The 23,546-nt window shown below is 37.7% G+C and overlaps 1 non-coding gene across 1 annotated transcript in view; it reads left to right on the top strand.

Moving 5' to 3' along the window:
* The first annotated feature begins 20,380 nt into the window (after positions 1-20,380).
* The window catches only part of LOC115215182, a 30,876-nt gene continuing 27,710 nt past the window's right edge, over positions 20,381-23,546 (top strand). The window contains exon 1 of the transcript XR_005000370.1: positions 20,381-20,626. This is a non-coding gene — a transcript (uncharacterized LOC115215182). The remainder of the gene's footprint in view (positions 20,627-23,546) is intronic.

Genomic DNA, 23,546 nt, shown 5'->3' on the forward strand with positions numbered 1-23,546 from the left:
CATTCTCGCCACATGACCATACCAGCGCAAACGTCTCTCTTGCACACCACAACTGATGCTTCTTAGGTACAACATTTCTCTCAAGGAACTAACGCTCTGTCGAGTAAGTACACTGACATTACACATCCATCGGAGAATACTGGCTTCATTCCTCATGAGCTTACGCATGTCCTCAGCAGTCACGGCCCATGTTTCACTGCCATGTAGCATGGCAGTTCGTACACATGCATCATACAGTCTGCCTTTTACTCTGAGCGAGAGGCCTTTAGTCACCAGCAGAGGTAAGAGCTCCCTAAACTTTGCCCAGGCTATTCTTATTCTAGCAGTTACACTCTCAGCGCACCCACCCCCACTACTGACTTGGTCAGCTAGATAACGGAAGCTATCAACTACTTCTAGTTTTTCCCCCTGGAAAGTGACGGAAGTTGTTTTCTGCAGATTTTCGGAGGTCAATGCTCCCGAGCATCTGCCACATACAAAAACTATCTTCCCAGTTAGCCTACCTTTGACATTGCTGCACCTCTTATGTGTCCATAGCTTACACTGGGTACATCTTATAGAGTTTCTACCTACACCTTTTCTACAGATCGAGCAGGGCCATCTTCCTGAAGACATTTGTGGATTGTCTACCTTTCTACTTATTAGTACTTTGGTTTTAGCTAGGTTGACTCTAAGGCCCTTTGATTCTAAACCCTCCTTCCACACCTGGAACTTCTCCTCCAGTTCTGATAATGACTCAGCAATTAGAGCGAGGTCGTCAGCATAGAGGAGCTCCCAGGGGCAACCTGTCTTGAATTCCTCCACAATTGCCTGGAGGACTATGATAAATAGGAGGGGGCTGAGTACTGAACCCTGGTGGACTCCAACCTCTACTTTGAATTCTTCAGTGTACATGTTGCCAATCCTAATCTTACTTACGGCATCTCTGTACATGGCTTGCACAGCCCTCACCAGCCATTCATCTATCCCTAGTTTCCTCATTGACCACCAGATGAGGGATCGGGGGACCCTATCAAAGGCTTTCTCCATGTCAACGAAAGCCAGGTACAAGGGGCTTATCTTTGGCTAGGTATTTCTCCTGCAGCTGCCTTACCAGGAATATAGCATCAGTGGTGCTTTTCCCTGGCACGAACCCAAACTGCATCTCATCTAAACTAACTCTCTCTCTAATTAGTTGGGCTATGACCCTCTCCATAACCTTCATTACCTGATCCAACAGCTTGATACCTCTGTAGTTATTTGTATCTGGGGCATCACCTTTACCTTTGTAGCAGTTGACTAGTATGCTGCTACACCAGTCATTGGGTATGACTCCTTCGTGTATCACCTGGTTGACTATACGGGTGACTAGGTTATAGCCGACACTGCCAGATATTTTGAGCATCTCTGCAGTAATTCCTGATGGGCCTGGGCTTTCCCTGTCTTCATGCTTCTAATTGCCTTAGCTACCACGGAACTATCAACTCGGATAGCTGGTCCCTCTGTTGGGTCAACATTCGGCAGACTCTCTTTATCCCATTCATTTTCTTTATTCAGCAACCTTTCATAGTGGCATCTCCAAACCTCTCTCTTTGCATCCTCAGTTAGCGCAAGTGAACCATCATCCATGCAAACACACTTCTCTCCTACCACATCACGATTCTCTCTCACACACTGTCTTGCAACCCGAAATACCTCAAGTCTTTCATCCTCACGGCTCAGAACATTGGCAAATTTTTTCTTATCTGCTTCCCCTCTGGCTAAATAAACCTGTCTCCTAGCTTCCCTTCGGGCTGTCTGATACAATTCCCTGCTACCACCGTTCTTCCAGTCCTTCCAAGCCTGTCTCTTTTGTCTAATAGCCCTGTCAACCACAGTGTTCCACCACCATGTTACTCTGGGTCGAGATGGTACTTTGCTCCATCCACAGATCTGGTCAGTGGCATCAGCAGATTGCCCCGTAGAAATCTCCAGCTGTCTTCCACAGAAATCTCCACAGAAATCTCCAGCTGTCTTCCAGCTGTCAAAGGCTTCGAGTAGTATGTCTCTAAATCTCTGTCCATTTGCAGGATCTTTAAGCTTCCAGACCCTTCTCCTCCAAGCTGGTCTTCTTTTGGGCAACCATTTAGCTCTGATCCTGAAGTCGCTAACTACTAATCTATGTTGAGGAGTACATTCTTCGCCTGGAAAGGTTTTGGCATTTATAATCAGCCCTCTTTCCCTTTTTCTGGTAAGGATGTAGTCAATCTGGCTGGTGTGTCTGCCAGAACGGTAGGTGACTAGGTGAGAGGTGGGTTTCCTGAAGTTGGTATTGCAGACCATAAGGTCATTTGCATCGCAGAACTCCAGCAGCCTGGTTCCCTCCTCATTACAAGAGCCAAAACCGTAGCCTCCATGGACGCCATGGAAGCCCCCGACATGCCGTCCAACATGTCCATTGAAATCACCTGCCACGAAGAGAAGGTCACTGTCATTTGTCAACGAGGTAGTCCACAATAGGGTGTCATAGAATTGGTCTTTTTGTCCTTCCGGTAGCCCTGGTTGAGGGGCATATGCCGAGATGATGGTAGCTGTCCTATGGTGAAGGACTAATCTAATTTTAATTACTCTGTCACTTACTCTGACTACCTCGATTACCTTACCTACCCATTTCTCCGCAAGAAGTATACCCACGCCCCTGACCCCGTCAGTGTTCCCCGCCCAGAAAATCTTGTACCTGTGTTCCTTGCCTGTGAGGAGCCTAGCGGAACCTCCTCTCCACCTTACTTCCTGGATACAGCATACATCCACACGTCTCCGTTCAAGCAACTCTACAATCTCTCCAGACCTACCTTTCAATGTGCCAACTCTGAGGGTGTGGGAGGTGTGGGCATCTGAGACCCTGGGATGAGGGACAGCCGTGTCATGTACCTGAAAAGAAAGCTTGCATTTGGCAGATTTCATATGGAAACACTAGACTACAACCTGCATACATTTCACAATTTTTTGCGCTATATGATCAGATAAACCCTACATAGGTGCTAGTGGGGGTGGGGGGTAGTTAAGTAAGACGGGTAGAACATCCGGTATTTGGGTAGAAACTTCCAGTATTGGTGGAGGGGGTGGGAGGGCGGGCGAGAACATAGAAGCAACTAGTTTGAATATTATATTTGAGGGGAAAAATAATTAGATAAATGAATGAAAGCCAGAGAGAGAATGAAAATAAATAATAATATATATATATACATAAATATATATTTATATATATATACCTTGATTTATATCAGATGAATGAGAGGGGTGCTCAGTACATATTTTTGAAATGATGAAGAGGGAGGTGAGAGCGGCGGAACACTTGCCTGAAGATTGCATTGGCATGAAACTTTAATTGAGAGACAAATTGTCAGTTTGTGTTTCAATATATATATATATATATATTTGTGGATTAATAAGTCAACCAATGGTTTCTTGTTGAAAATATCTTCACAATTTCAGTATTCTCATCCAAAATGGAGTTAATTACCAGCATTCCTAAGTGGTTTATTTGAAAATTATGGGGAAGCTTTCCATGTAAAATCATTGTTTGCCTTCTTAATCCTGAAGAAAGAATATTATTCACCAAGGCTGCATTGTGCTCTCATTCTCACTATTCATTCCTGTTCATTAATAAACAAAATTTAATGGATAATTCAAAACATTACTACATGCATTTCAATAGTGTGGTTTATCTCTATATATATAAACAGCAGTTTGTCTGTCTGTGTGGCTGTCAGGTTGTACCCTCACCCTGACCACGGCTTTCAACCGATTCTGATGAAACTTGACACACACATAGCCCAATGTCATAATTCAAAACTAACACAGCAAAAATTTTGAAAAGTTCCCCCAGTTCTGAAAAAAATTGATAAATTCGACATGGGGTCGAGAATCTAAGCTTTTTATATGCAACACATTTTCTGTCGGGAGACAGCTAGGAACATCGTATACATAGAAGTATTCAAGTGAAGAGAAGACATTGCAACCTAACATGCGCCTTCGTTCCCTAGAGGGAAAGAACTAGATTGGGATTAGTCGTTGCCTACTAGGGGCTCTTACATACCCGGGCAACGCCGGGCTATGCTGCTAGTTATCTAATACAAAGTCCATTACATAACATATTTGATAAAGTTACATAAATTTGTATTGTCCCAAAAGCACTTCATTACATAAGATAAACCCCGTCAAATTTTTTGTAAGAACTGTCATCTTGTCCACTTGAATTATCTGGAATACTTTCTTTCAGACTAATCTGTTTAACCAAAGATAAGCATAGGCGCTTGTAAGTTAATCTGCTAAGATCCTTTTGATCACTTCTGTATTCCTCTCTCTCTTTGTATATATATTTATATTGATATTTAGCAGAAGTAACAGAGTGACTCAAGGTCTGAGAGTTTCATGCATTGACGCTTACCAAACTAGTCACAGGTCGAAAGCCTATGGGTTCATATAATTGTTGATAAATTTCCCTCTGGATTGTTCTAGAATGAACCATAATAATGTTGCATAATTATTGATTTGTTCTATTAATAGAAGAATACAGAGAGAAACTTATCAACAACTATTTAAACCCACAGGCCTTCAACCTGTGACTAGTTTGATAAGTGCCAATTTATGAAACTCTCAGACCTTGAGTCACTCTGTTACTACTGCTAAATATTAATAAAAATATATATTTACTCTAATCTTGAGTTGTATTTTTCCTGTTTTGCATCAACATACCTGTTGCTTGTGTTTTGAACTCTATCGGTCAACATCTGGTCTTAAAGGTCATCCGAGAGCTGAATGATTGTGCTGTGTGATGGGAAGCAATTATCCTATATATATACATATATATATATATATATATATATATATATATATATATATATATATAATATATATATATATTCTCTTTTACTTGTTTCAGTCATTTGACTGCAACCATGCTGGAGCACCGCCTTTTGTCGAGCAAATCGACGCCGAGACTTATTCTTTGTAAGCCCAGTACTTATTCTCTCGGCCTCTTTTGCCGAATCGCTAAGTGACGGAGGCGTAGACACACCAGCATCGGTTGTCAAGCAATGCTAGGGGGACAAACACAGACACACACATACATATACACACACACTTATATATTTATATACATATATACAACAGGCTTCTTTCAGTTTCCATCTACCAAATCAACTCACAAGGCATTGGTCGGCCCGGGGCTATAGCAGAAGACACTTGCCCAAGATACCACGCAGTGGGACTGAACCCGGAACCATGTGGTTGGTTAGCAAGCTACTTACCACACAGCCACTCCTGTGCATATATATAAATATATATAATATATATATATATATATATATATATATATATTTATATATACATACAGGGAGCATAAGATATTTGAAGTCAGATTTATGTTTATAAAAAAACAAATATGTAATAACAGATAACTTTATTTATCAAAAAATGCTATGAGGATAAAAATAAACCTTCATTTCTAGAATGTTATTCAGTAAAGCCACCTTCAGCTTCAACAATTGCTTCTATATGAGATCTAAATCATCTACATGCTTGAATCAAGTGGGCCTCATTCATTTTGGATATCACTCTGACTATGGCAGCTTTCAAAGAATCTTTAGTGTTATGGGCATGTTCATTAACTTCTCTTTCAACGATACTCTACATGTAATGGTTCAATGGATTGAGATCTGGGGGAACTAGGAGGCCAAATGTTAGGGGATATATGATTATGAAAATTTTCAGCCCTCCATTCTTGTGTTACTAGAGCCATGTGTGATAGTACAGAGTCTTACTGAAACACATATGACCTTCCATTGCATACACTGTCTATCCAGGGCTTAATAATTATTTTCAGGACCTCAGTGTAGGCGGCAGAGTTAACTCTAATGTCCTTCATTGCTGACAACCCCTAAAACCATAACAGTTGCAGGAAATTTTGTATGCATAACATTTGGAACTTCAGAAGGGTCTGCACATAACCATCTGTCATTTCTTCTGTTAACTTTTTGATCTTGGTTGAAGTTTTTCTCATTTGAGAAAAACCAAACAAGATCTTCTGCTGGATTTTTCAGTTTGTTTGATAGCCTTTTAGAACTGATGTAGTGATTTTCTTTTGCTTCTTCTGACAAATTGACCTTTCTTCATCATATAAGACTTATATCTGGTATCTTCGTAGACAACATTTCTGACTGTTCCTTCTGACAAATGGAGATCTTTTGCAATTGACCTCATGGACTTTCTGGGATTGTAATCAATAGTCTGTTGATGGATAAATTCAGGTGTTCTGATGATTTCAGAGCATTTAGAATGCTTTTTATACTTTGATACTGGTGATATGTTTCCATCTTCAGTCTCTAGCTCCTTACAAACCCTGTATGTGAATGATCTGGCAAATCAAGATATTTCTAAATCGCTATACTCAGCCTTTATAACCACAATAACAGCATGCCTCTTCATTTCTTGAGTAAGCTGAGGGTCTGCCATTATTATTTTCTGAAACAAAGATTATACAGAGTTAACAAAAAATGAAGCAATGACCCCTAAAATGGTATGTCCTCAAATACCTTATCCACCCTATATATATATAAAGGCAAAAGTATGGCCATATGGTAAGAAGCTTTCTTCCCAACAACTTGGTTCTTGGTCCAGTCCCACTGCATGGTACCTTGACCAGGCACTGGTTTGACCAATGCTTTGAGAGTGATTTGGTACATAGAAACTGAAAGAATCTTGTCATATGTGTGTGTGTGTGTGTGTGTGTATATATATATATATATATAGATATATATATAGATATATCATCATTATTGTTTAATGTCCACCTTCCATGCTGGCATGGGTGGGACAGTTTGACAGGAGCTGACCAGGCAGAAGCCTGCACCAGACTTCTTGGGACTATTTTGGTAGAATTTTTACAGCTGGATTCCCTTCATAACACCAACCACTCAGCAGAATGGACTTGCATCATCATCGTATCACACACACACACACATATATATATGTGTGTGTGTGTCTTTGTGTATGTGTTTGTCTCTCACCATTGCTTGTTGAATGGTGTTGGTTTGTTTACATCCCCAAAGCTTAGGTGTTCAGCAAAAGAGACCGATACGATAAGTACCAGGCTTATAAAACAGAATATGCTCTGGAGTTGACTTGCTCGACTGAAACCCTTCAAGGCGGTACCCCCTGCATGGCTACCTTCCAATGACTGAAACAATTAAAATATAAAAGATTACACATGCACATATGTCTATATCTATATATGTATATATATTTTCATATATATCTGTTTGCCTTTAAAAATTTGCACATAACCAGATTTAGTAAATTGTGCATATGTATTCAAAATCTGGTTCAGTTGGAGTTTTTAATAGGAAATGTATTTTTCTTAACACAAATTTTCTATCATTTATTTGTATATACATTCACACACACACAATTGCTAGAGATGCTGTGTACTGAAATTGAGCCCAGAACTAGAAGGTTGCTGCAGCTATATCTCTGTCCCAATTATATTTACCACTTAGCTTTGGAACATCTTCAGTTTCTTTAAAGCTCTCCGTTTTATCTTTGTTTATATTCTGTACTTTGTTCCCTGCAAAACAATCAACAATAGCCTTTCCACATGGTGTGACTGCTTTTTGACATATTCTACATCTTAATTAGAACACACTATACAAATATTCTTAATCTTTATAAAACCTCTGAGTGTGTGTGTGTATAAAAGTTGATGTCTGTGTAGAAGTTGGACTTTTTGTATGTATATATATGTGTGTATGTGTAGATGTATTACTGTTTTGTGTGTATGTCTGTGTCTATCTATCTATACATACACACACACACACACACACACACACACACACACACACACACACACATACAAATTCACAAAGGCTGTGAGGACAGCTTAGAGCAGTGGTTTTCAACCAGGGTTCCGCAGAACCTTAGGGTTCCGTCAGTACAGTGCAAGGGTTCCACAAGAAGTTACAAAACTGCTAAAATCGACAGTAATTTTTAAGTCTCCTCTGCAGATATGTGTGCATAAGACTATTAAATTATTGCACAGGGGTTCCTCGAGCCAGTGGAATGTTTCCTTGGGGTTCCGCTCCAGCAAAAAGTTTGAAAAGCACTGGCAAATACCATTTAGAAGGCTTCTTTTATTTTCTGTAGATTACTGACACATGCAGCACTTATTAGTTTGTTCTTGTAAAAGTGTTCACTATTTTCTTTATTGCATGAAACTCAGAGTAATGGTTGTGTAGTTAAGAAACTCACTTTGCAACTATGTGATTGTATGTTCAGTCCCACTCTGCAGCACTTTGGGCAAGTATCCTCTACTCTAGTCTCAGGCCAACCAATGCTTCGTGAGTGGATTTTGTACATGGAAACTGTGTGGAAGCCCATTTTACGTATGCATATATATTTCTTTACTACCCACAAGGGGCTAAACACAGAGGGGACAAACAAGGACAGACAAACGGATTAAGTCAATTACATCAACCCCAGTGCGTAACTGGTACTTAATTTATCGACCCCGAAAGGATGAAAGGCAAAGTGGACCTCCGCGAAATTTGAACTCAGAACGTAACGGCAGACGAAATACGGCTACACATTTCACCCGGCGTGCTAACGTTTCTGCCAGCTCGCTGCCTTACATATGCATATATGTGTGTGTGAATGCACAGTTAGAGTGTTGTGCTCACAATCATGCGGTAGTGAGTTTGAGTCCTGGACCGAGTTGTGTCTTGTGTTTTTGAGCAAGACGCTTTATTTCTTGCGGCTCCAGTTTTCTCAGCTGTAGAAATGAGTTGTGACATCACTGATGTCAAGTGTATCAGCTTTTGCCTTTCGTTTGGATAACCCTGGTTGCGTAGAGAGGGGAGGCGTGTAGACATGGCCAACTGCTGGTCTTCCATACACAACTTTGCCCAGAGTGTTTCAGAGGATAACTATCTAGGCGCAGTCTATGGTCATTCATGTCCAAAGGAAGTTTTTACCCTATATGTATATATATATACACACACACACACATACATATATACACACACAAACACACACACACATATATCTTTGTATTTGTTTACCACCGCCACTTGGCAACCAGTGTTGGTTTGTTTGTGTTCCCATAACTTAGCGAAAAAGACTAATAGAATATGTAAGAGAATTTAAAAACAAAAAATAAATAAATGCTGGGGTCAATTTGTTCAACTAAATCCTTCAAGATGGTGCCCCAGCATGGCCTTAGTCCTATGACTGAAAGAAGTAAAAGTTAAATGATACTCTACATAATGTATTGAGTGTTCTTTCCTGAATATGTATAATGTGTGTTTGTGTGTATATATGTGTATGTATACATACAACACTCTCACACATATACAGTTGCAATCAGTTTTTCTAATTTAGAGGATGTAAAACCTCTCCTATCTCTCATTAATTTCTCTCATTAATTTCCTAAAGAGGAACTCTATCTGAAACTTTGAACTTTCTACTCCCCTCAGCAAGTTCATTGTACTCCTTTTACTGATTTTACTAAATAATACAGAAGTTGCCAACACAGCCCAACACTACCTTTCTCTTTCATTATAAATATGTGTGTAAATGTGTGCGACACAGTCTTTCACACAGTGTCTATCTAATACAGTTTACATAATAAGGCATTTGTTTGCACTAATGCTAGGATCTTTTCGGCTTGAACGGCAGTTTTTTCTAGCGGTGTCATGAAATTGTCACCCATAATTATGACCCTAGAATCGATCTATTGCATTTCAATCTGTTTTAGTGTTAGGGGTGGAGTGAAGGGTATCTTTTTTTTCTTCACAAATGTAAATAAACCCAATCTGTTTCTTAAACGAGGAACATATTCATACGGCACAGAATGTCACTGATTGGTTGAAATTGCAGAAATTGAAGAAAAAAGACAACAAATATCTTACAAACTATAGAATTTTCTCAATAAAGCCAAGAGAGAAAGATGTTTTATAAACACATTCTACCAGTATACGAAGTTTAAAATTTTTTTAGTTACCTAGAAATTATGTTAAAAACTGCCATTCAAACCGAAAAGATCATAATGCTAGGATAGAAAACACTTGGCCCCCAGGTACCTTTCAGTGGGTTTGAACCAGAAACAATGTGATTACATTGTGATCTTATGATCTCCACTGGCAATCATTTTGCCATTCATCAGTCAGTAACTCATTAGCTTCCCATCTTCCACAGAAACATTGTGCCATGTTGTTCTCATGATCTAAATGTCCTCAGATGCCATCCTCCCATTCATCCATTCTTGTTGTCATCTTAGCATAATATATGCATCACATGAAGGCTTATTTATTACTCATTATCATTTGCAGGTCATGCACTGATGTAATCTTTTTCGACCTGTATAATCAAGCTGATCTTTATTGTTATATGGCTAATAGACCAACAGCTGGTCTCATTGACCTATCTATCTATCTATCTATTCCTGTCTATCTATCTATCTATCTATCTATCTATCTATATATATATATATATATATATTTTATCTATCTATCTATCTATCTATCTATCATTCAATCTATCTATCATTCTATCTATCTATCTATTCATATATCCATATCTATATTTACATACATATGTGTATATAGATAGATAGATAGGTAGACAGACAGACAGTAGATAGATAATGTCATCATCATTTAATGTCTGTTTTCCATGCTAGCATGGGTTGGATGGTTTCACAGGAACTGGCAAGCTAGTGAGCTGTCATTGTCTGCTTTAACATGGTTTCTATGACTAAATGCCCTTCCTAATGCCAACTGCCTGACGGAGTGTACTGGGTGCTTTTTACATGACTCCAGCCCCAGCATCTTGCAAGAGAGAGTGACCTCTCAGCTGAGAGAGGAAGTGGAATCTAAGGAAGTGGCTGTGTGCCAGATGAGAGTTTCAGTATAATCGAAGGACAGAGGCAGTCAGAGTGAGATGTGTGTGTTCAATCCTTCACTTAAAATTCATGTTTTCCATGATTTTTGATGGAAATTTATTTGAGGCAGAATTTTACAGCTGGATAAATATATATAATAATTGAAGAAGGAAATGGAAGATAGGCGCAGGAGTGGCTGTGTGGTAAGTAGCTTGCTAACCAACCACATGGTTGCAGGCTCAGTCCCACTGCGTGGCACCTTGGGCAAGTGTCTTCTTCTATAGCCCCGGGCCGACCAATACCTTGTGAGTGGATTTGGTAGATGGAAACTGAAAGAAGCCTGTCGTATATATGTATATATATATATATGTGTGTGTGTGTTTGTCCCCCTAGCATTGCTTGACAACCGATGCTGGTGTGTTTACGTCCCCGTCACTCTCTCTCTCTCTCTCTCTCTCTCTCTCTCTCTATATATATATATATATATATTATATATATATATATATATATATATAATGGATACTGTATTTACATGAATAATACATAGTCTATTGACTAAATTTTTAATATTTCAGATTACCCTTTGATATATATTAAAAAATATATATCATCATCATCGTTTAATGTTCACTTTCCATGCTAGCATTGGTTGGATGATTTGACTGAGGACTGGTGAACCAGATGCCTGCACGAGGCTCCAATCTCATCTGACATAGTTTCTACAGCTGGATGCCCTTCCCTTCCTAATGCCAACCACTCCGAGAGTGTAGTGGGTGCTTTTACTTGCCACCGGCACTTTATGGTAAATAAACAAATGACATAACATATAGTGAATGTACAACCGGATGGGAGACAAACACAGAAGGTCCCTAATTCTTCATCAGTTTTCAACCAATTGGTAATACTCACATTATTTACATTTGACAGATATTTCTCCTCAACTTGTTCGTTGTTAACACAATGTTTCGGCTGATATACTCTCCAGCCTTCATCAGTGGTGAAGAGCGCAGGCTACTAACTCCAAGATTCCGAGTTTGATTCCAAGCAGTGACCTGAATAATAATAATATTAATAGTAATAATAACATTGAAAAATACCTTAGGAATGAGAACCCAGGTTTGAAATTTGCCCATGACACCTGATGAAGGCTGGAGGATATATCAGCCAAAACGTGTTAACAACAAACAAGATGAGGACAAATATCCATCAAATGTAAATAATGTACATAATACCTCATCTCTTAAATATAGAACTGGTAATGCACAGTTTCACACCATTAATGATAAGAATATGGGCTTCCCATATTAGTGGTGCTCGCAAAAAATTTTTTTGTGGAGAATTCAGGGCCAAGAGCCCACAAAACAAAGCAAAATAACACAGAGTGTGATTTAGGACGCTGGACAAGGATGAACAGAGAAGTAAAATACGGCCTTAGGGCCAAGAAAACAGGAATGGTGTGTTACGCTTAGAAGATATCCTAAAGAATAGAGAATGGAGAGACAGGGAATTCGTGACTGCTCAGCTACAGGATCAGTATGAGGGAAGGAGAAAGCTGGCTGTGGGTCATGTGACAGCAGTAGGCATATGTATATATATCATCATCATCATTTAACATCTGTTATCCATGCTGGCATGGGTTGGACTGTTTGACCAGGGCTGGCATATTGGTAGGTTGCACCAGATTCCAGTTCAATTTGGCATGGTTTCTATAGCTAGATGCCCTCCTTTCTAATGCCTACCAATCCGAGATGCTCAATATAGAAAACACATAGTAGTGCTCAATACTCAAACAACTGGAACTTACACACCAGAATCCTGAATGAGGCTGACTTTACACTAATATTTATATGCATCCACTACTAATTGCTTGTCCTTGACTTTGCACACTCAGACAGCCAATATTACAAGTGTTACGTAATTCCAAACCACCAGAAACAGCCACTGCAGCTGAAATACTATGCCCTCTTCTTTTAGTCTTCTGTAACTTTTATACTTCATCTAAATCTCTTCCATAAAGATATAATATGAAGGCACTAGGCTTAGTAGTTAAGATGTTGCATTTGCGATTGTGAGATCATGGGTTCAATTCCCAGACCAGGCGTTGCAATGTGTTCTTGAGCAAAGCACTTCATTTTACAGTTTTTTTTTGACATCTGACATGTGACACCCATTGCACCTGTACATGTAATGTCTATCTGATGGAGGGTGTGAGTTTATGTCTACACAAACATTTGATCACTATAAACAAATCATCTGTGGTTGTTTGGGAAGAAATTGTCGAACCCTCATATGTCATCTAACAACGAGAGAGTCCATCAACATATATGTGTGTGTGTGTGTGTGTATATATATATATTTATATAGGCGGTGAGCTGGCAGAAACGTTAGCATGCCAGGCGAAATGCGTAGCCGTATTTCGTCTGCTGTTACGTTCTGAGTTCAAATTCCGCCAAGGTCGACTTTGCCTTTCATCCTTTCGGGGTCGATAAATAAAGTACCAGTTACACACTGGGGTCGATGTAATTGACTTAATCTCTTTGTCTCTCCTTGTTTGTCCCCTCTATGTTTAGCCCCTTGTGGGCAGTAAAGAAATATATATATATATATGTATGTATGTATGTGTGTGTGTGTATATATATATATTGTCCATCACATGCCAACATGGAAAACATGTTAAATGATGGTGATAATAATATGTGTGTTCGTGTTTTATGTATATAAATACATATATGTATTTATGTGTGTATGTGTGTGTGTATATATAGTTACACATACATACATAGATATATAAACACATGAAGAGAGAGAGAGTGTGAGAGACAAGCATTCACACACGTTTTGTTCAGTGATGGAATTTTATATTTTAGTATTTTTACCTTGTTTTTGTTGTTGTTGTTGTTGTTTTTGTTACATTGTTGACATTTTTAAAATTGTAAATCACTTTATCACGGGTGTTTACTTTAAGAAACAAGTTGTTGCTCAGTTTATTAGAAATATCAGCCAAACTTCCATAGCTTACACCCTACCTTTTTGAAAAATATGGAAGTGCGTTGTAATAGAGCATGAAACAAATAAGATGAAATGGTCTTGACTGGAATGTCTTTCATCATAGACCTGGTCAAACAAGGATAACTTGGGAGTCAAACATCAGCATAATTAAATGGTTAGCAGAGTTAACCTTTTAGCATTCAGATCACTTTGTCAAATGTAATGCTTATTTATTCATATTGCAAAGACGGTGAGCTGGCAGAATCATTAGCATGCTGGGCAATTGTTTAGTGGCATTTCATCATTCTGAGTTCAATTCTACTGAGGTTGACTTTACCTTTTGTCCTTTTAGGGTCAATAAAATAAGTATCTGTTGAGCTTCCTGGCCTTGTGCTAAAAATTTGAAACTTGTTCGTTCACATTGCTTTCAATTAATCATAAATTATCTTGTAGCTTCAAGATTTTGATGATGTGATTGTTTATCTTTTAGAATGACATTGCAGGATAAATTTGAGTGGTCAGATCTGGGCGATTTGAACATAAAATAAGTAGAATATTTTGGCCAGATATGGTCAGTTTAATTACTAAAAGGTTTATAAATTCATGACAGTTATAGGAACTAGGTGAAGGCACATGGCTCAGTGGTTAGAGCATCAGGTTCACAATCATGAGGTAGTGAGTTTGATTCCTGGACTGGGCTGTATGTTGTGTTCTTGAGCAAGACACTTTATTCACATTGCTCCAGCTCATTTAGCTGTAGGAATAAGTTGCAAAGTCACTGGTACCAAGCTGTATCAGTTTTTGCTTTTTCTCTTGAATACCATCGGTGGTATGGAGAGGAGAGGCTGGTATGCATGAGCGGCTGCTGGTTTTCCATAATCAACCTTGCCCGGACTTGTGCCTCAGAGGGGAACTCTCTCTAGGTGCCAGGAACTAACCAGAACAGTGTTATTAGCAGTTCCTCACAACACTTTTGCCTGCTTAGTTTGATCTGCATATTTTTATGTGTGTGTGTGTGTGCATGTGTATATGCATACATACATGTGTGTGTGTGTGTATTTTATTGACTCCAAAAGGATGAAAGTCAACATCAGCAGAATTTGAACAGAGAATGTAAAGATAGAAGAAAGGATGCTGCCAAGCATTTTGCCCGAAATGCTGATTCTGGTATTTCGTCTGCTGTTATGTTCTGAGTTCAAATTCCGCCAAGGTTGAATTTGCCTTTCATTCTTTCGGGCTTGATTAACTAAGTACCAGTTATGCACTGGGGTCGATGTAGTTGACTTAATCCCTTTGTCTGTCCTTGTTTGTCTCCTCAATGTTTAGCCACCTGTGAGCAATAAAGAAAGAAATAATAACAATATCTGTTTCTTTATTAACCACAAGGGGCTAAACGCAGAGGGGACAGACAAGGACATACAAATGGATTAAGTCGATTACAACGACCCCAGTGCGTAACTGCTACTTAATTTATCGACCCCGAAAGGATGAAAGGCAAAGTCGACCTCCGCGGAATTTGAACTCAGAACGTAACGGCAGATGAAATACGGCTACGCATTTCGCCCAGCGTGCTAACGTTTCTGCCAGCTCGCCACCTTATCGGTATGGTGGTGGTAGTGGCAATGGTATCATTATCATCATGAAGGAAAGAAGAAACAACAGAATAAGCAAATGGAAAGAAAATGGAATTACACGGCCAATTTATGCAACAATCTGAGAATGAAGAAAGTAAAGTGTATTGGTTCTGGCTGATAGACAGAAACTTAAAATGAGTGACAGAAGCATTAATTATAGCTGTTCAGGATCATGCTATTTGGATAAATCTGTTAAAAGCAAAGATCAACAAAGCTAGGTTTGATAGCAAATGTCTGCAGGAATGGAGACAGAAGTATTAATCATTTCTTGAATGAATGCAGAAGGCGAGTACGGGAAAAGTAGAGCTGATATGACTGTGTAGATAAAAAGGGTATATTGGGATGTTAGCTGGATGTGTGGCTTAAGGTTATGACAAAGAAAGAGTTTTTCTAGGAGAGCATGACTTCAGTTCATTCCTATGAAGTTCATTGCTGATTGTTCATAGTGTAACACTAGTCCCTAAAGCTAACAGATCTTCTTGCAACTCCTTTCTGGTGATCATTGCATTTTTTTCGATTCTTTGCTTCATTTTTCTTAAAGATCTAGGAGAAATTTTGCGTGGTGCACCGGATCTTATTCTGTTTTCAATAGTTCCTGATGTTTTATATCTTTGGATAAATGAAGATATGGTAGAAAATGGAATGCAAAGGGTCTCTGATATTTTCCTGTAACTTTTACCTGCTTTCCACTGTTCAGTAATTAAGTTTTTCACTGAATTTGTGAGACTTAGGACCTTAGGAGACTTGCCCATGAAGACTGACCATACTATTGATGCAAGAAGACTAGATATGATTATAAACAAACAGTGTAAGATCATAGACTTTGCAGTTCCCTATGATAACAGAAATGATGCCAAAGAAACTGAAAAAAGAAAAACTGAGAAATGTCTGGATATAGCTAGAGAGCTGAAGAGACTGTGGAAGACTAAGATAACAACTATTCCTGTGGTGATTGGTGCATTTGCACAGCACCCAAGATGCTGCCTAAGAGACTGAAAGATATTAGAATTGAGACTTGAACTGTCGACCTGCAGCAAAATAGCGTTCTGTTTTGTGTAAGAAATCCTAAAAAAGATTCTTGAGATTCGAGGTGACTTATTGTCATCAAACCTTAAGATAATAGTCCTGCTAATTAAATAAGCAAGTACTAGCTTGATGATAGTAGTAGTAGTAGTAGTAGTAGTAGTATTTGTTGTTGTTACATAGCCAAGTTGGATGTCAGTTTTTAATCTTTCAAATCTTAAAGCCTTATTATGTCCTAATTCACTGTCAGAAAGCAAGTCTACACTCACAACACAGACCTGTGGATGAATTTTCACTCAAATGCACACACACACATATATGTGCGTGCTTGCATTCACTCATCTTCATGTGCAGAACCTTGAATGCTGACACACTTCTGCCTCTCTCTATCTATCTATCTATCTACCTATATATATATATATGTGTGTGTGTCTCTCTCTCTCTCTCTCTCGCTATATATATACACACACATATATATATTTATATATATATATATATATATATATATATATGTGATCACATGATCGACCAGGCTATCCGATGTTGCTACACATCGCTGGTCACAATGCGTCTTGGCATTGTTTTAGCCTTCAAATGACGCCACCCTGCTGGCTAAGCGAGCAGGCCAATATATATATGTATGTGTATGTATATATATATATATGTCTTTCTCTCTCTCTCTCTCTCTCTCTATATATATATATATATATATATATATATATATATATATAGAGAGAGAGAGAGAGAGAGAGAGAGAGAGAGAGAGATAACAGCACTACCATTTGATGTATAATTCTGCTGAAAATTGAGAAGCTTCTCAAATAGAGGACAGGAACTAAGAGTCAACACATATAAAAAAGAAATTACGAAATCTCCCAGGACTTTTTTTCTGTTGTATAATTTTTTAACTCTGTATTGATTATTTTATCTCATAACAAACAGTATTTGCATGATCCTTTCTGCTTTACTGCAAAGTATGTAAACACACTTTTATTAACCATCAATATATTCTGAAGATAAAACTGAAAGCATTGTTCCAAACTAAATATAAAGGAAGAATAATGAAATAAATTTTTTTTAGGAGTGGCTGTGTGGTAAGTAGCTTGCTTACCAACCACATGGTTCTGGGTTCAGTCCCACTGCGTGGCACCTTGGGCAAGTGTCTTCTACTATAGCCTCGGGCCGACCAAAGCCTTGTGAATGGAATTATGAGACTTCAATCTACACACAGCCATTATCAATTACTACAAAGGATTTTACCACGGATTTATATTATTTTTCAAAACGTTTAGCCCAAGTTTGTACCAATGCACATCTATATCAGTAACTTTTTTAAACAACATCTTTATCATACATTTTTAAATGACATCTCTCTCATTCCATTGACCACATGGAAATTCATCCTTTTCTCTGATGTATGGATGTATTACCTATAATAATGATTATCAATTTTGGATTTCATTTTGAAGGGTAATACATTCATGAAACGATCGTAAGATATCTCAAACCTTTTAAATAATCATACTTTATATATTCATCTATTAATACAATATTATTTATATTATGGACGTATATCTTACGTGATTTTTTTGATGTAATTTTTCCTGTCTTACTTTATAATATATAATCAGTCTTATCAAATCTGTAAATACCTTTAAGGTTTGAGACATTTCCTTACCAAGAGCACTTATTCGAAATTCAGTATACTGCATTCTCATTGAATACATTTGATTAACTGGTCTGCCGTTATGTTCTGAATTCAAATTCCGCCGAGCTCGACTTTGCCTTTCATCCTTTCAGGGTTGATAAATAAAGTACCAGTTACACACTGGGGTCGATCTACTCGACTTAATCCCTTTGTCTGTCCTTGTTTGTCTCCTCTATGTTTAGCCCCTTGTGGGCAATAAAAGATATATATATATATATTTGATTAACAATATATATATATATATATATATATATACAGTGGGGGAAATAAATATTCGTACATGTCAAAATTCTTTATTTAATTTCTAATGAACATAAATGGGAGATACCAATACTATATTTACATACACATACATAAATTAAGAATATGCAAAAGAAACTAAGAAATTGTAGTAACTAAGGAATTTATATTCAATTATAAATATTTAGGGATGAAAAAAAGTATTCGTACAGAACATAAATAACTGATAATTCTGATTTAATACTTCGTAGCATAACCATTATTCAGTTCCACTTCTACCAATCTCTTCTCGTAGTTCTTAATCAATGACTTGCATGTTTCTTTAGGAATTTTTTCCCATTCTTCTTGACAAATTTTCTTCAAATCTGCAATGCACATTGGGGCTCTTGAATGAATTTTAATTTTCAAATAACGCCACGAATTTTCAATGGGGTTCAAGTCAGGTGACTGGCTTGGCTATTCTAATAATTTTATATTGTGACCGACAATCCATTTTTTGATAGACTTCATTGTGTGATTAGGGTCGTTATCCTGTTGTAAAACCCACCCTTCACAAAGCTGGAGCTTTTATATAGAGTCCCATAAACTATTGTTCAGAATATTTTGGTACATCTCTGCATTCATTCTACCATCTATCACATGTAAATTGCCAGTACCATTTGCAGAGAAACACCCCCACACCATGATGTTGCCACCTCCAAACGTTATGGTAGGAATTGTGTTTTTCGGCAAATAGGTGGTACCATATTTTCCTCCAAACATGGCTATGCAAATTTTGTCCAAACAATTCAATTTCCGACTCATCTGTCCATAGAACATTTCCCCAGAATGTATCAGATTTATCTTTATGTTCATAAACAAATTTTAAATGGACATCTCTGTGCCTTTTAATCAACAGCAGAGTTTTTCTAGGAGAGCATGACTTCAGTTCACTCCTATGAAGTTCATTGCTGATTGTTCGTAGTGTAACACTAGTCCCTAAAGCTAACAGATCTTCTTGCAACTCCTTTCTGGTGATCATTGCATTTTTTTTCGATTCTCTGCTTCATTTTTCTTAAAGATCTAGGAGAAATTTTGCGTGGTGCACCAGATCTTATTCTGTTTTCAATAGTTCCTGATTTTTTATATCTTTGGATAAATGAAGATATGGTAGAAAATGGAATACAAAGGGTCTCTGATATTTTCCTGTAACTTTTACCTGCTTTCCACTGTTCAGTAATTAAGTTTTTCACTGAATTTGTGAGTTCTTTACTTTTCGTCATTATTATGATACTACTTTATGTTGTCTCAGTGCTGAATGAAGAAGCTAGCGTTTTGACACTTAAAAATGACAACTGACAAGATTATTGGAACAAACGAGAAAGTTCTCGTAAAAAAAAATATTTTAACAGTATTTTGTAGCATAGAAAATCATAAATTTATTCTGTATGAATACTTTTTTCACCCCTAAATATATATAATTGTATATAAATTCATTAGTTACTATAATTTATTAGTTTCTTTTGCAAATATAGTATAGGTATATCCCATTTATGTTCATTAGAAATTAAATAAATAAAGAATTTTGACATGTACGAATATTTATTTTCCACCACTGTATATATACATATATATATGTATGTATGTATGTATGTATGTATGTATGTATATATAGATGTATATATATATATATAAATATATATGCACACATGCACATTTACTAACCAGTTAGACAGCACAGATACTCTGTGTAGATACACAGCATCCACACTATAACACATGTAGTCACCTACTCATTCCCTTCATCTACGAACTCCTTTCTCTGAATGTCTTTAACATATACAATACCCTTCATTTCTCTAGTAATCTCTCAATATCACCTTTTTCTATCTCACATTCACTTCATCCTTCCTTCATTTTGTCTCTTTCTCTCTTTCTTTCCAGATGTTGTTTTCTTGAGTGGACAATCTGTGCCGCTGTCATCCCTGGCAACAAGATGTCCGAAACTGGAGTTCTGGATAATTCTTACATGTCACTGACTGTGGTGAGCTTTCTTGCGTTTATGTTTGTTTATGAATATGTCAGTCCATGGATATCCAGCTGGCTATGCCCGAAATACAAGACCCTTACGGAAAAACAACAGATTAACTGGAACACAAGGTAAGAAGATTTGATTTGATTTCTACCTGTCTTATAGATTCACTTACATATCACTGTCCACCTTTTGATCTGTTTGACTGTCTGAATGATGATTAATCTTGTCATCATCATCGCCATTGTCAATGATGGTGATGGTGATGCTTAAGCTCTGATCAGTTCTGACCAAGCTACATTTGGTCAAAAACAGTTATGACCAATCTGCAACCCATGGGATTTTCTGAATGGCATACTTAATGAAAAATTACCTTGTATTTTTAAGTAATATGGCCTGCCAGATAATGAGCCATGCATCCTGCTTCTTGTAAAAGGTTACTCATACCTGGTCAAAAGCACCAGTCATGACCACCCTTCTTATTTTTAGACAGTGTGTCCATAACTTCTTAATGAAACCTATCCTTTCTTTTCTAAGATTGTATGGTGCAGTTTGAGGGATCTTGACTACTATTTCTTGCAGGTTGGGTGATAATTAAAAGGTTCCCTTCTTGGCTTAAGGAAACATTTCTTATCAGTACTGGTGTTCCTGTAAGGAGTATTGCAGAGTATGAGGTGTGCTATAGAGCAAGGGATAAGAAATGCTGTACAACAAAGATAAGGAATATTATAGAACAGAGGGAAGGACTCCTGTAGCAAAAGGGGTAAGGAGTAGTTTTAAGTGGTTGTATTGAGTACCATACAGCAAATGTAAGGTGTAATGTTGAGCAGAAGGAAGAAGTATTCTGGGGTGGTAGTAAAGAGTACAGAAATATTAGGTTGTCCCAAAAGTTCATAAACACTTGCGAAAATTGAATTTTTACAATATAAACCCAAACAAACAATTAAAAATTGCATAAAAATTCAAATTTTCGCAAGTGTTTACAAACTTTTGGGACAACCTTATAGTAAGGTAAGGTGTTTTGTAAGGCAGCAAAAGTAAGTAGTACTGTGAAGTAAAGAAAAGGAGTATTTTTGGGTAGTAATAAGGAGTACTGTACAGAAATAGTAAGGTAAGGGGTATTGTAGAGCAGAGGTAAGGAATTACATAGACCAAGAAGAAAATTGCTATCTTGACCTAGTTTCAATAATTTTAGTTCAAAGACCATTTTGCATATGTCACCAATATCCTTGGGAAAAGACATAAAACACAACATGGCATTTCCTCTTCACCACAATCAGATTAAATAGTGTGTGTGTTTGTGTCAATCTGGTGCAAATTATGTTCCTGCAAATTGATGGCCTTTAGTACAATGTGCAGCCAGGAGCTTCATAAACTAGAATTAAATAGGATGAGTGGAATTTTTCTGGATTAAATCTACCCGTGACAATAAAGTTATGGCCATAGCAGAATATGTTGAAACTTCATAGAAAAATAGATTTTTTTCACATTTAACCACACGAGTAAACCACAGTTGCATCAATTAATGATCATGTATTTTGAAGAGTGAATACAGCCAGTTGCGGTTGTGCTTCTTATTGTGTGTTTGTATGTGTCTGTGTGTGTATATGTATATATATGTATATAAAACTATAAAAGAGAGTTTGTATGTGTGCATGTGTATGTTCCTTATGCATTCCAAAACCGAGTTGCTGATTGTCAAGTAAGGGGTATCAAAAGATTCTGTGAGCTTTTGGCTACCGACTAAACTATATTTTCATTCACATATTTGTCATTACAAAAATTTAACATTATCATTTTTCTTTTACTCACCTATCCACATTTTATATCACCACCACAATGACGATGATGTCACATTTTCTATATGTGTGTGTTCGCACTTTCGTTACCTACATTAGGCCGATGACTGACAAGTATATGTGTGTAACAGTGTATGTGTCTGTCAGTATACATACATTTTTGTGATAACTGACACACACACACACACAAACACACGCATCTAAAGACACGCACAGGAACATTGATAGGCTTCACATGTGTGGCTTAGTTTATGTATGTAACTTCGCCTCCCCCAACAATGAAACGCGCAGATATTGAAAGTTTACTTGCGGCTTGGATTTCAAACAAACAACAACGTTCACTTTCAAGTACTACCAACATGAAGATTTGCCTGATTTAACACCACTCACAATACTCACAAATATCATCATCATCATCATTTAACGTCTGTTCTCCATGCTAGCATGGGTTGGACGGTTCGACCGGGGATCTGGGAAGCCAGAAGGCTGCACCAGGCTCCGGTCTTATCTGGCAATGTTTCTACAGCTGGATGCCCTTCCTAACGCCAACTACTCCGTGAGTGTAGTGGGTGCTTTTTACGTGCCACCTGCACAGGTGCCAAGCGAGGCTGGCAACGGCCACAGTCGGATTGGTGCATTTTACATGCCACCTGCACGGAAGCCAGTCGAGGCGGCACTGGCTTCGGCTACGATTCGGATGGTGCTTTTTACATGCCACCGACACAAATATATCTGAAAAAAAATATTTTTCTGGTTATTATAACAAACTCAGAAACTTGGCGAAGTAGACAGCCTCAGCAGCTCTTTCAATATAATTACAGAAAAGTAATTCCACTCCTTCTAACCAGTTTCAAGATAATATTTTTTTAAGAGTCCTTGTATTCTTCATCACTGTGAGTATCAACGTCGCACATCCTTTTTACTGCGTTACTCAGTATTTATTCTTCAGCCTATAATGTTACACAGTTCAAAAAACAGCATCTTCCTTTTTATTCACTTTGTTCAGCATTTGTTTCAAAATTGTAAAATAAATTATTTTTGTATGTGAAACTGAATTATACCTTCTGAACTTTCTTGGACTTTTACCTTCTTCACCGTGACATTCATTCAATCCTGAATTTTATATCATTTAGTACATGTTCCAAATATGTGTTGACTTTCTGTACCTTCTTACATTGGTAACGCATACTAACTGGCTCAGTGGTTAGATCGTCGAGCTTACGATCGTGAGGTTGTGAGCTCGAATCCC

The sequence above is a fragment of the Octopus sinensis genome, linkage group LG8 (assembly GCF_006345805.1).
Source record: "Octopus sinensis linkage group LG8, ASM634580v1, whole genome shotgun sequence".
In the NCBI taxonomy this organism is placed as follows: domain Eukaryota; kingdom Metazoa; phylum Mollusca; class Cephalopoda; order Octopoda; family Octopodidae; genus Octopus; species Octopus sinensis.